At 39.9% G+C, this 12,376-nt stretch overlaps 2 long non-coding RNA genes across 2 annotated transcripts in view; one reads left to right on the top strand and one right to left on the bottom strand.

Annotated features, from left to right (window-relative positions):
• The window catches only part of LOC131519240 (uncharacterized), a 48,903-nt gene extending 37,938 nt beyond the window's left edge, over nt 1–10,965 (bottom strand). The window contains exon 1 of the long non-coding RNA XR_009265546.1: nt 10,685–10,965. This is a non-coding gene — a long non-coding RNA (uncharacterized LOC131519240). The remainder of the gene's footprint in view (nt 1–10,684) is intronic.
• On the top strand, nt 377–5,487 carry LOC131519239 (uncharacterized). Its single transcript, XR_009265545.1, has 3 exons — nt 377–809; nt 3,501–3,640; nt 4,418–5,487. It is a non-coding gene; the product is annotated as an uncharacterized LOC131519239 (long non-coding RNA).
• Nucleotides 10,966–12,376: the final 1,411 nt, after the last annotated feature.

Here is a 12,376-nt window from a genome sequence, read left to right as displayed (position 1 = left end):
TTTTAATAATGTCCTTTGAGATTTCTTTCATTGCTACTATGCTCAAAAATTCCTTTTCTAGCCAGCCACCAGGGAATTGTTCATCTACATGATTCTATTATGGCTAATGTTCTTTAGTCTGAGCCGTAAAATAAAGATGAAAACACTTATTCTCCATCTCAGGGAACTCTACCAGCCAGTGAGGGAGCAGACATGTACACATATAAATACAAATGCCTAAGGGACTGCTGGAAAAGGACTGTTCCCCCCACTTGAGAAAAGTTCATGACTAGGTCATGGGGCCACATTTGCCTAAATCAGCTCATCTTCTGCTTCTATCATCATGTATTAATTTGGGATCGTTTAACACATTCGCAAAACTGTACTATTTCCAGAAATATATGAAATGGGAATATGATAACTCATCCCAGCTAATCAGCCCTTTCTTCCTGGCTCTGGAGGTTTTAAAAACAATGACTCATGAAGTATTTGCCAGGCAACCATCCATCCAGTCTTCCCACAAGTCTGAGTTTGTCAGCCTGCCCCGAATTTATCTAAGAAATTAAATCTCGATTTTAGTTTTATTAGCACATGTACTGCTTTGCTGTTTTTCAGAAAACACTGTAAAAGGAAACATGTAGGTTATAATGAAGATAAAGAAGAAATGAAAAGCCTCGGGTACAATGGCAATGATTGTTAATAAAAAAACCATTAACAAAGGTTTCCAGAAATTAATCAGCACAGATGGACATGGCAACCACTTGTGAAGGAAGTCTTTGTAGAAATGCTCTGCAGCAAGGGTTCTGGGAAATGCTGAGTGTCACACACTGGTAAGAGGAGCGTAAAATTGGTACAACCTTTCCATAGGACGATGCTCATTGTGAGTTAAGAGGCTTAAAGGTGTTTATACTTTGTGATGGAATAATTCCATTTCTTGAAATCTATTTCAAAGAAATAACCAGAGATTTAGGCATACTGATAATCATTGCAGTGATATGTATTATGGTAGATATCCTAAACAGCCTTAAAAATAGGGAATAATTAGATAAATTATCGGTAGAACCATACTGTAGGTTATACTACATAACCATTCAAAAGTATGTTTTCAGAGAAATCTTCTGTGTTAGTGACATAAGAATATGCTTTCTGTACAGTGCAAGATGAAAAACATCAGGCTACAAAAGATACGTACAGTTGATTCCAGTTGAGGTTTATGTTGTATAAAAGAGATTGAAGGAAATACGCCAATGGTTCTCTGTAACTAATGAGATTACAGATGCTCTTTACATTCTGGATTTTCCAAATTTTCTACAATAAATTAAGCTCAATGAGGAGGCAAAAAGCTACTTTTGTAAATGTTTGCTCTGTGCAATAAAGGCCAGTCCTTTTGATTGGCTACGAGTGGGTCTATTTTCACCCAGACCCATTTCCAGAAAACTGGCTGAAGTTTAGAGGTATAGAGTTTCCTGACTCCTTCCATTAAAAATATAAAAGACATGCTTCACCCTTTACTTAAAATATGAATCAAAGCATGTTCCACATTCATCTATGTTGCCACCCTGCAAGGGTTGGGAAAGCTGTAAGCAACTTTCTCCAAAAAGACCCATTGCTTCTTAAAGAAAACAGTAAAGAAATAAAAACACATTGAGTGCCTACCATATGCCAGGTAATTTCACATACATTATCTTATTTGATCCTCACAGAACACTGTAACATTGACTTTGAACATATTTAAGCAACTTATCCAAGTTACAGAAGTATTCATAAATAAAGCGGAGATCTGAAATCCAGTCTACAGACTCGTAGTCAAGAACTCATTACAGCAGCCTTTTATATGTACATCTGCACATCTGAGAAATACATATCGTCCGAAAGTGTCCATGTTATTTCAATTACTTTTCAGCTTAGAGAAATAAGACATTCATATTTTACACTCATTTGTTAAGTATATGATAATAAATATGTATACATTTGCTACTTATCATATATTTAAGTTCTGCTATCCATTATCATCATTTCAAGCTGTTTCATACAGAACAAATACACAGTTCTTCTCAAACAACAAGCCTTCTGTAACATTTTGAAAGGATTCGTTGAAAAAATTTGGGTCACAGATTGTGCATTTAAATTTATCTTTCCAGATTCACTTCTTTAAATCCTTTCCCAAGTCACTAGAGATATGTGTTCACCTTTACTGGCAATCTCCTTGTACTCACCCGGGCACCCATACTTCGCACAACCCCAAAGAAATCAATCTCACTCCTCTCCATTAATCCTCGTCTAAACCCAATTTCAAATTTTGGTTCAACATTCACCAACTGAAGGCAGTTTCCTAAGACTGGCCCAGTTCTACTTGGATCATTCACTCTGTATTCTCCTATTGGTGACACATTTAATATGTTCTTTTTCTTTGTTTCTGGGGTTTTTGTTGGTTTTTGTTTTTGTTTTTGTTTTTAATGTTTATTTTTGAGAGAGAGAGAGAGAGAGACAGAGCGTGAGTGGGGGAGGGGCAGAGAGACAGACACAGAATCTGAAGCAGACTCCAGGCTCCGAGCTGTCAGCACAGAGCCCCACGTGGGGCTCAAACCCACGAACGGTGAGATCATGACCTGAGCTGAAATCGGACGCTTAACTGACTGAGCCACCCAGGCACCCCACATTTAATATGTTCTAAATTATTGCACACTTCATATATCATTTTGTGTTTCTTCTCACTCACTTTGTTTCTACCTGTTTACATTCTGTTTCCCAGGAACCATGACTATATCTTGTTTTCTCTCTTTTTTCACCCCAGATGCTGTACATTTTTTGTTCGTTATGTACATAATGGCTATCCAATAAATGCTTGTTAATTAACTGTCCTCAGCTCACTTATATTCACCTACAAACACAGACTCAAGCAAAACAAACAAATAAACAAAAATCAGCGAAATGGAAAAGGTAGAGGAAAAAACCCCACACTTTGAATTCGTGTATAATCCTTTACCTTCGTGAGTTAACTTGTACGTGAGAAAGTACACTAGAACGTATGAAAAAAGCAGATATCAGTGTGCTCATCTTATATTTCAATATTTGAAAATTGCTTATCCAAATTTCCCTTAAATCTGTAAGTTAAACATTATTGAAAGACAAATTATGTAAGCTTGTTTAAAAAAAAAAAAGTCTTAGGTAAGGAAACTAGCCATTTGAATACTTTTTTAACCACCATTTTACTTTAATCACAGAAACATGAACTGAATCAGGAAACTGAACTAAAGTAAACCCCAAATCAAAAACCCAAAATGACAAAAAAAAAATGAACTATATTAATCTGCAGAAACACAAAGGGAACCAAAAGAAGTATGGTATAGCTTTTTACAGAACCAAAATCTCCCAGAAAATTATTTGCTTATGTCTGCTTTTTTTCCAGATAAATTACATTTTTCAATACTTTTAGAAAAATGTTATCCAGCAAGATAGTGTGTCCTTAAGAAGCACAAGTTGGATATTAAATAAAATATTCATTCAACTCTTCTCTCCAGAAGCACTTAGCCAATCCAGTCTGGACAACAAGCTGAAAACCAGGTCCTTCCCAGAAGAGCTCGGAAACACAGGGAGCAAACCAAGTCAGAGGCTGCAAGTCCCTGGTCCTGTTCTGAGGTGGTGAAGGATCTAAACACAGGTAGAGGAAAGGAATGAAAAGGCTAATCTCTACTTTTTTTTTTTTCTTTTTAAACTCTTTCCTGTTCTCATGATTTTTTCTCCCTTCTTCTCTCTTTTGTGCAAATCATCTTTTTCCTACACTCCTTTTGCTTCTTATTTCCATATCTTTGTCTTCTATATCTTATGTCATTATCGCTCCTGTTTCTTTTCTCATCCCTGTTTTCCCCTTTCCCTTCTCTTTTGTTTTGCCACTACTTTTTTCTTTCTGTAGATCCTTGTTTTCCGATCTTTCCCTTCTCCGTTTTCTTTTTCTTTTCAATTATCTGATCTCATTTCCCACCAAAAGGTTTATGATCTTATGAAGCAGATTTGACAATATTTACTTATTTGCTTTATCCAATGTGATGATACGCGCTATTCATAATATAGGGGGGGAAATGTTATTTATACACTTATCAAGCCTTCTTGTTAAATGCTATTTCCATTTCTGCACCACCACTCCATAATTTTCAAAGCAGTTTTTAGTGAACATTGGTAATCAATTCAAAATTCATAACAGTGGTAGATTTTAAAATAACCTTGTGATTTCTCACTGTTATCCTTAGCATCCAAGATGATCCCAATGATTCTTATCTCCTGGTATTTATGCCCTCACGTAGTCAGTCACTTCCCACATTGTATGAAGGTCACTTTGTGTGACTAGTAGAACACGATGGAAGTGATAGTGTGACTTCTGAGGTTAGGTCACAGAAAACATAGCAACTTCCACATTGCTTACTTGAATCATTTGCTCCAGGAGAATTCACCCATCATGTTGTAAAGACACTCAAGCAGTCCTATGGAGAAGTATACATTATGAGAAAACAAGGTTTCCTGTCAACAAGCAGCACGTATTCCCCAGCCATGGGAGTCCGCCATCTTGGAAGCAGACTCTCTAGCCCCAGTCAAGCTTTCTGCAACCTGGGCAACATCTTGACTGCAACTTCATGAAAGACTCCCCAGCAGAACCTTAGCTTCTCCCTAATTCCTCCCAGAAACTGTGAGAGATAAATGCCTATTGTTGCTTCAAGCCACTAAATTTTGTGGTAATTTGTTATGCAAAAAATAGATAACTAAAATGCTTTTTGGAGGTAAAACCAAAGCAATCTGTGCATACGTAAACACCTGAAAATACTTCTTTCTTTACTCTACCAGTAGTGAATAAACACCCATCAATTCTGGAAATGAAATTTTGAAAAATTCTCTGGAACTTTCTTTTCTGCACTCAGGTTAATTCAGCAGTGCTTCTGTTGTTATTCTCATATGAGGATGGAGAAAATAATATACATAGAATAATAATTTTATGTTTAACAAGTCTAGTTACATCATAAAACAAGGCTCCTATGGCAACTTATGATAAATAAGATCCTCCAAAAAAAAATCAAAGCAATAAGGTACAAAGGAGAAAAATAGTTCCATTCTCTCAAAACAGTGCATTTATACCCTGAATTGTCTTTTTTTAATTATCCATAATATAGAGCTAAAGAACATTCTTGTTATTTGTTCGCGTTTTGAAGACATTTATACATCCCCTAGTCATAATTATATTTTTGAATAAATTTGAAATCAAAAGTAATATTAAAAATCTTATCAATAGGTATTGCTATCTAGCTTCCACCACTGCATGTTTTCTTATATTAAAAAAAAAGTGAACTCATCCTTTTAATGACCCAAGAATGTAATCTAACAATGCTATTAACCTAAAGCTAAAATTGAACATCAAAACATCCCTCCATATGAAAACTGAACCCTACTGTTATATCATTTAATTGAATCTTTAGATTCACTTTCAGTGCATCAGTTCCCAATTGCACTGGGAAGTTACTGCCAAATTACTGCTATAATTCTGAATTTTTTTCTTGCAAAGTATCCTGATGGGTATAATGTGATCATCATTTACATGATCCAAGATTAGGATGATAATAAAAAGGAATTAGATCAAAACACCAGCTAAAGAATCCTTCGGTATGTATTTCCTTTATAATAATAACCACACTATATTTGTAGTGGCCTATGAGGATTTTGATAATCTGTACAGATTAAAGGCTGAGTGAAATTCATCAGATGATTCAACAAATATTTACTGAGCTCTGCTAAGATGCCAGACATCATCCTAGAGCTTGAGAAACAATGAGCAAGAGTGTCAATTCCTTGCTTTCATGGTCTTCATATTGGAATAGTTGGCAGACAGACCAAAACCAGGTTAAAAAAAAAAAAATGAATGGATTGTTTCAGATGGTAATAAGTGTTGTGAAGAAAAGCCAGAGTGATATTGGGGGGGCGGGGGTGGGGGGTACTTCGTAAGGGGTGGTCAGGGAAGGCATCTCTCAGGAAGTGATGCAATCTGAAACTCTGGATCAGAGCATTCCAGTCGGAGGAAGTATCTGATGAGATGGAATCATTTCTTCAGGTGATGTGCCACTAATTTGTATGCCCCCCAAATTCTGAGATACCCTGTGAAACACTGTCAAATGTGTTTTTGTTTCTGATGTACGCAGTGGTACTCTAGGTTTGATCCTAGCACAGATATGATGAACATAGGCAGAGGGTCAAATATATTGACCCCTCTTCACCTGTACCTTAACAACCTGGGGTAATGGGAATATTAGGTATCCAACTTATCTGGCCCTGATTTTAAGGATTTGAATTGCTGTTGGAAAAACTGGTGGTGTTGGATACTTATCAATTATAAGACTAGGATCTTACAGTGCTTTGTTATTCTATGCAAGAATCTTTATTTTCCATCAGCCAGCCTCTTAAATTAACATCATTTTGAAGTCTAGCCAGTTCCAAGACGGCAGAATCAACTATCATGCCGGGTGTTTATAGAATCATGTTTCCAAGTGCCTGCCCATGAAGTAGCTTAAGACACACAGCAGCCTCCCACCAATGAAGACAGTATCACAAAGTAGTGACTCTGCACGTAAAGAAGCTGGTGTGACCAAGACACCAAAAAAGGCTCCCTTACTCCCCTCGTAACCCCCTCAAAGATTTCAGTAAACCCATCTAGATCTGTGTCTAGAGGCCTCGCCACAATTTCTTTAAAAATCTCTAAATACTTATTCTCAGAGGTTTTTCTCTCCTTGGGTCCACACAAGTTCACTCTGACCTACTCTGCTGATCTGGATACACGCCCAGCTCTTACGCGTTTACAAAAATAATAATAATAATACTAATAAGACTTAACACTAAATGTGTAACCAGTTCCTTAATTTCAGCTAAGATTCGCGCGGGAGGGAGGAGAGAAAGCGTCAGGACAGATGCAAGCCACTTCCGCCCTCCCATTGGCTGCAGCCCTTTCGCTCGGCTGGGAAGTCCCTGCCCATTTGCTCCCTTTGTCTCAGAAACATTCCGCCCACACCCCAGCCCCTCCCGGGCTCTCTTCTCTCCCCGCTCTTATCAGGGTATTTTTCAAAGCGAAAGCAGACCCCCTTTCTGAGAGAAATTCTGGTGTTAAAAAAAAATAGGGTTCCTCTGCCTTAAAACACATGATGCACCAGTTCTCATATTGGGCCCACTTCGTGCTGGAATAGACCTCAGGAGGTTTCGTGTTATTTTAGATCTTGGTGAGCCTCACTTCTACCAAAAATAAAAGAGTTTTAAAAAGTGGAGCCACAGGGAGGAGTGTTTAGAGGGGAGGAACTAACAAGTGGTTTTCCACATTTGCTCAGGGGGAGGGGGGGAGGGTGTTGATCTGTGAGGTTTGTCAAGGCTGGCTTCCAAAGACAAGTTACAAGCACAGAAGAGCAGGCCTGTTCACTTTCTATGGGATCGGATTCTGCTGCAAAGTGGGACCGCGCAAAATGAGCTTTTAGCATATTTCTTTTAAGTTGCTCCTTACGCCATAGGGTTTTGCATCTTCTGATCCTCCTCTCATAAGGGAGGGATCGCCACACACAGGAGAACATCAAGAATTCCTGAGTGTCATTAGAAACAGCCTCTCTCTATCTACTTAGGTTCCTTTGTGAGGATTGCTTTTCCGAAGGAAATACATTTATCTGAAAGCCACAGAAAATTTCCAAATAGAGGGTAGCTTACTGAAATAGCAAGGGCTACTGCCTCTGGGATACTTTATTTATATGATATAATGAAATGTGATTCCTTTGAAATTGACAAGCAAACAAGGAAAAACCAAAGTCATTTTTTTTACGGAAACGTTTCATGACGATCTTAGCTTTTACATCATTACGTTTTCCTTGGCTCAGCTGATAATGGGCATGTAAATTGTTTTATGCAATTGAAAGGAGCATAATTTTCACATAATTTGGGGGTGTGGTTATTACTCAAACATTTAGGCACAATTATTATAAACAAACGCCCATAGAATTAATTCATCTGGGCCGGTATTTCCATGATCAAGCCCACACCCCATCCTTTCTTGACCCCTGCTTGGTAACTTCCGACTCACTTTAATCACGCTTTATCCTCACCGTGCTTTTTTTTTTTTTAAGTTTATTTATTTTGAGGGAACGAGAGAGACAGAGAGGGAGAAAGAGAGAGAGAACAGCGGGGGAGGGTCAGAGAGAGAAGGAGACAGAGGATTCAAAGCAGGCTCTGTGCTGACAGCAGAAAGCCTAACGCGGGGCTGGAACCTATGAACCTGGAGATCATGACCTGAGCCAAAGTTCACGCTTAACAGACTGAGCCGCCCAGGATCCCCCCTCACAGTGCTTCTTAGTAAGAGTCCATTTTTGTCATCCCTCTGCAATGAAATGCTGTTCATTAGCTTGATCTGCGGGACCTAACTGATCTCTGCAGGACCACAGATTTGTTTGCCCCACGTGGACAGTGAGTGATTATACTGTTTCTAAAGCAGTTCTCCTTAGCAAATGCCCAACAGGACTTTCAAAGGTCTTAATAATAATAGAGACGGCTCCCCTAATCAATGTTCCCTCTGCCTCTGTTTGACCACCTCACATAAAAGCAAGTGCAAGAATGTAATGGGGAGGAAACAGAAATGACTATTTTCTCAGCAAAGCTGTGCAGAAAACTTCAGTCGTCTGGTTTCCACAACCGTAATTCTCCATGTACCCGGGGCCCCTACCAGCTCCGTAACAATCAGGCCCCTGGGAAAGACCACAGAACAGTAGGTTCCAACCTAACTAATGCATGTTCAAAAAATAAAATGACGTTTAGGCATCTAGGATATTGAGAAATATACTGTGAGTTTATTTTTAGAGCGGTGAAGCATTCAAACCCTCAACCTGCCTCCTGACAACACCTGCAAGGTGAGGGTGCTGATCCTAACAGGCGTATTTTCTAGAAGCCCAAGGGCCAATTGAAACACACTGAGTATTGTTAAAATGTGGATTCTCTTCCCTTAGGTAGACAGTTATTACGCACCTACTATATACAAAGGTATCATGAGGATCACAAGATGAGTAAAATAATTATTTTCCTCAAGAAAGTCATATATCCTCACGGAGAATGGAGAGCGTGTTCGTAGTAAAAATGACCTGACAGGTATTTACTGAGTGTTTACCATGTTACCAGATGCTCCACATGCATTCTCTTATAGAATCTTCATGAAACTGTTTAGAAAAATGATTAAAGACCATTTAGGTGAAACAAATTATTTAACATGCCATGAAGTGGACAGTCTCCTTTTGGGCCTGCAAAATGGGGCGGAGGGCAAGAAACTTTTATGAGATAAAGAATAAAGAACAAGAAAGAGAAAAATAGAAAATAATCTGATTGTCTTGGTCCCCACAGTCCACCTTGTTTGGGGTGAGAAGGCCCAGAGGTGGCTCGACATTTGGAGCTGGCTGACTGAATATACTGTTTCTGGTCAAGCACAGCCATTCACAGGGACACAAAAGTTGTCTAAGCTTCTGTTCCCTGATGTGGCACCTTGGGCAGGAGCGGCTCCATCTTGGGCCTAGAAATTTATTTCAACACAACCTTAAGATGTAAGGACTGTTACTATCTTTGTTTGCAAATGAGGAAACCGAGACAGAAAGGTTAAAAAAAAAACGTGCTAAGGCCAGAAGAACGTGGTGAGGCCAAGATTCAAACGCTGAGTCTGCTGTCAGCATTTCCCTCCCTAGTCATTCACTGCACTGTGCCCGGCACCATCAGACTAGAACAGAGATGTTCACAGGGCCTGACAGACAGCAGGGTGCAGACGAGTAGAGAGAGCTAGGAGGGAAACTTTGAAAAGCTTGGAATGCTCTCTGTCTTCCTCTCACACATACATTCAGCACACACACACACACACACACACACACACACCGTGTCCTTTCAGGTGAACTGAGAAAACTGAAAGCATTATTCAAAGAAAACGTGAGAGAAAAACATTGCCCCATCCCCTTTCTCGCCTCTCAATATCATTTATCAATTTGAGAAAAGGGTTTTAGGGCTGAATTATCCTGATCATTGCTTAGATTTACCACTTCATACATGGAGCCAAAACTTCCCTCCAGACTTTTATAAGGAAAGTGAGTTCTATGAGCTAGAAATCACATTCATCTTGCTCATTTTATCCCAGACTGTTCAACTATCCTATATTCTAAGCTTGTCAAGATTTGATTTCTCACCATGGTCCCCTATTTTACGGGCAGAATTCCCAGTATCTTCAGTCCAAGTGACTTATATACAGTCAGTCTAACAGCTGGATTGGTGGGCTGCCTTGATTGAATTTAACACCCAAATAAATTAAGGTTTTTCAAAGTTGATTTAAATCCTCATCAGGCAAACATTGGTAACGCAGAGAAGAAAATTAGATCTCATTCGATTGATTCAATTTCCAGATTTGTTACCGAAGTCATTTATGGTTTTTAGTTTGACTCAGATGGAGATACACAGATAACTAGTTAATGCAAACAGTAATATCAACACATGACTTAAAAATAAAGAGAAACATGATATGAGAAGAAATCAGCCCTAGCAACAGAAAATAACACAAGTAAACAAGGCTCGCAGTAGTCCCCATGCTCCCCAGCCCCAACAGTTTCCTTTACTGCACAGATGCACGTTTCTGCCACAACGAAGTCAGAACTGGTGCTACATCTTAACAACTTCCTACCTTCCTTTTCTTTCCCTTGCCTCCTGTGGGTGGTCCGATGTCTCTGCAGTGTTCGCAGGTGTATGTGGAGGAAGAGGCTAACAGGTGTTCCCTGGTTAACCTTGCCCTCGCTCTCACGGGGCCACGTCCCAACAGAGCGAGGAGCAGACCCCGTCAGGCTCTGTGGGAGCCAAGACTGTATCGTCACACAGCCTCAGATCAGCATTGAGATCCGGGCTCTCACTACCTACATGACCTTGGGTACAGTACTGAAACTTCCCCGGCCTGAGTGTCCTCACAAATAAAACCGAGACAACGCTTACCCCATAGAGCTTTCATGCCGATTAAATAAACTGTTTAAAAAAAAAAAAAAACAACTGTCAGAGGCGCAGTAACGCTCACCAGCCTCTACTCGTTCATCTTTCCACCTTCTTAAGGATTCCTTCCAGTTCCCTGCAATTTGGACTGTATTCGGGGGTCTTTCCCCCCTAAATCATACTACCTCTTCTGCATTTGTCCTACTCTGTCCCTCCCTAGAGAGTGGACCTATCCTCACATTCCCAGAGAATCTCCACCATGGGGTTTACTTCCCTTTCCTTTTCTGCATTTCGTCTTTGATAACAACAACCTGCATGTGCTAAGCCTCGGCTATGGTGTGAATGTGTGTGTCCCTCCAAAATTCATATGTTGAATCCTAACCCCCGTGGAATGGTATTTGGAGGTGGGGGCCATGGGAGGGGATTAGGTCTTAAGGGTGGAGCCTTCATGAACGAGATCAGTGCCCTTGTAGAAGGGACCCCAGAGATGCGCCCTCTACACTTCTGTTACGTGAGGACATGGCAAAAAGCCATCAGTGAACCAGGAAGCGACTCTCACCAGACCCAGGATCTGTCGGTGCCCTGATCTCGGACTTCCCAGCTTCCAAAACCGTGAGAGATAAATTTCTGATGTTTTTATAAGTCCTCCAGTCAGTGGTATTTTTGTTATAGCAGCCTGAAGGGGCTAAGCAGCCCCTGACCGTTTACAAAGCAACATCATAGCCAAGCTCTCGTTTGTGCCTCCTTATGTTTCTATAGCAGAGGAAGAATGGGTATTATTTCTCCTTGTTTTATATTTAAAAAAAATCAAAGTTCTAAGCGATGAACGGATTTGCTCAAGGTCGCATCAAGAGAAAAGAGAAGGAATGCTGAACATAAAGAGAAGAGCTGAACATAAATCAGAGAGCAAGGCAATGTCTCTGCCTCATGGACCTTCCGTTTTAGTTACGATGGACTTATTGAAAATAAATAAGTTTTTATACAATAACACAAATGATTTGCAATGTCAGAGAGTTGTAAGTGCTAAGTAAAAGTAATAAAGCAGGATAAGAGGATAAATAGAAAGATGGATGGGGGAAAGAAGAGGCTCCTTTAGATAGGATAGTCCTGAAAGACATCTCTTTTTTTTATGTGAATTTATTTTTGAGACAGAGCATGTAAGTGGGGGAGGGGCAGAGAGAGAGCGGGAAAGAGAATCCAAAGCAGGCTCTGTGCTGACAGCAGAGAGCCCGATGCGGGGCTTGAACTCATGAACTGTAAGATCATGACCTGAGCTGAAGCTGGACGTTTAACCGACTGAGCCACCCAGGCACCCCCTGAAGGACATCTCTTAAGCAGAGACCTGAACAGAGTGGGGGATTAGTTATGTGAATATCCACAGAAACAGCTTTCCGGG

The sequence above is a fragment of the Neofelis nebulosa genome, chromosome 8 (genome assembly GCF_028018385.1).
Source record: "Neofelis nebulosa isolate mNeoNeb1 chromosome 8, mNeoNeb1.pri, whole genome shotgun sequence".
Taxonomy (NCBI): Eukaryota; Metazoa; Chordata; class Mammalia; order Carnivora; family Felidae; genus Neofelis; species Neofelis nebulosa.
The sequence above is the reverse complement of the archived record's forward strand: the minus strand, read 5'-3'. Positions and strand labels throughout refer to the sequence as shown.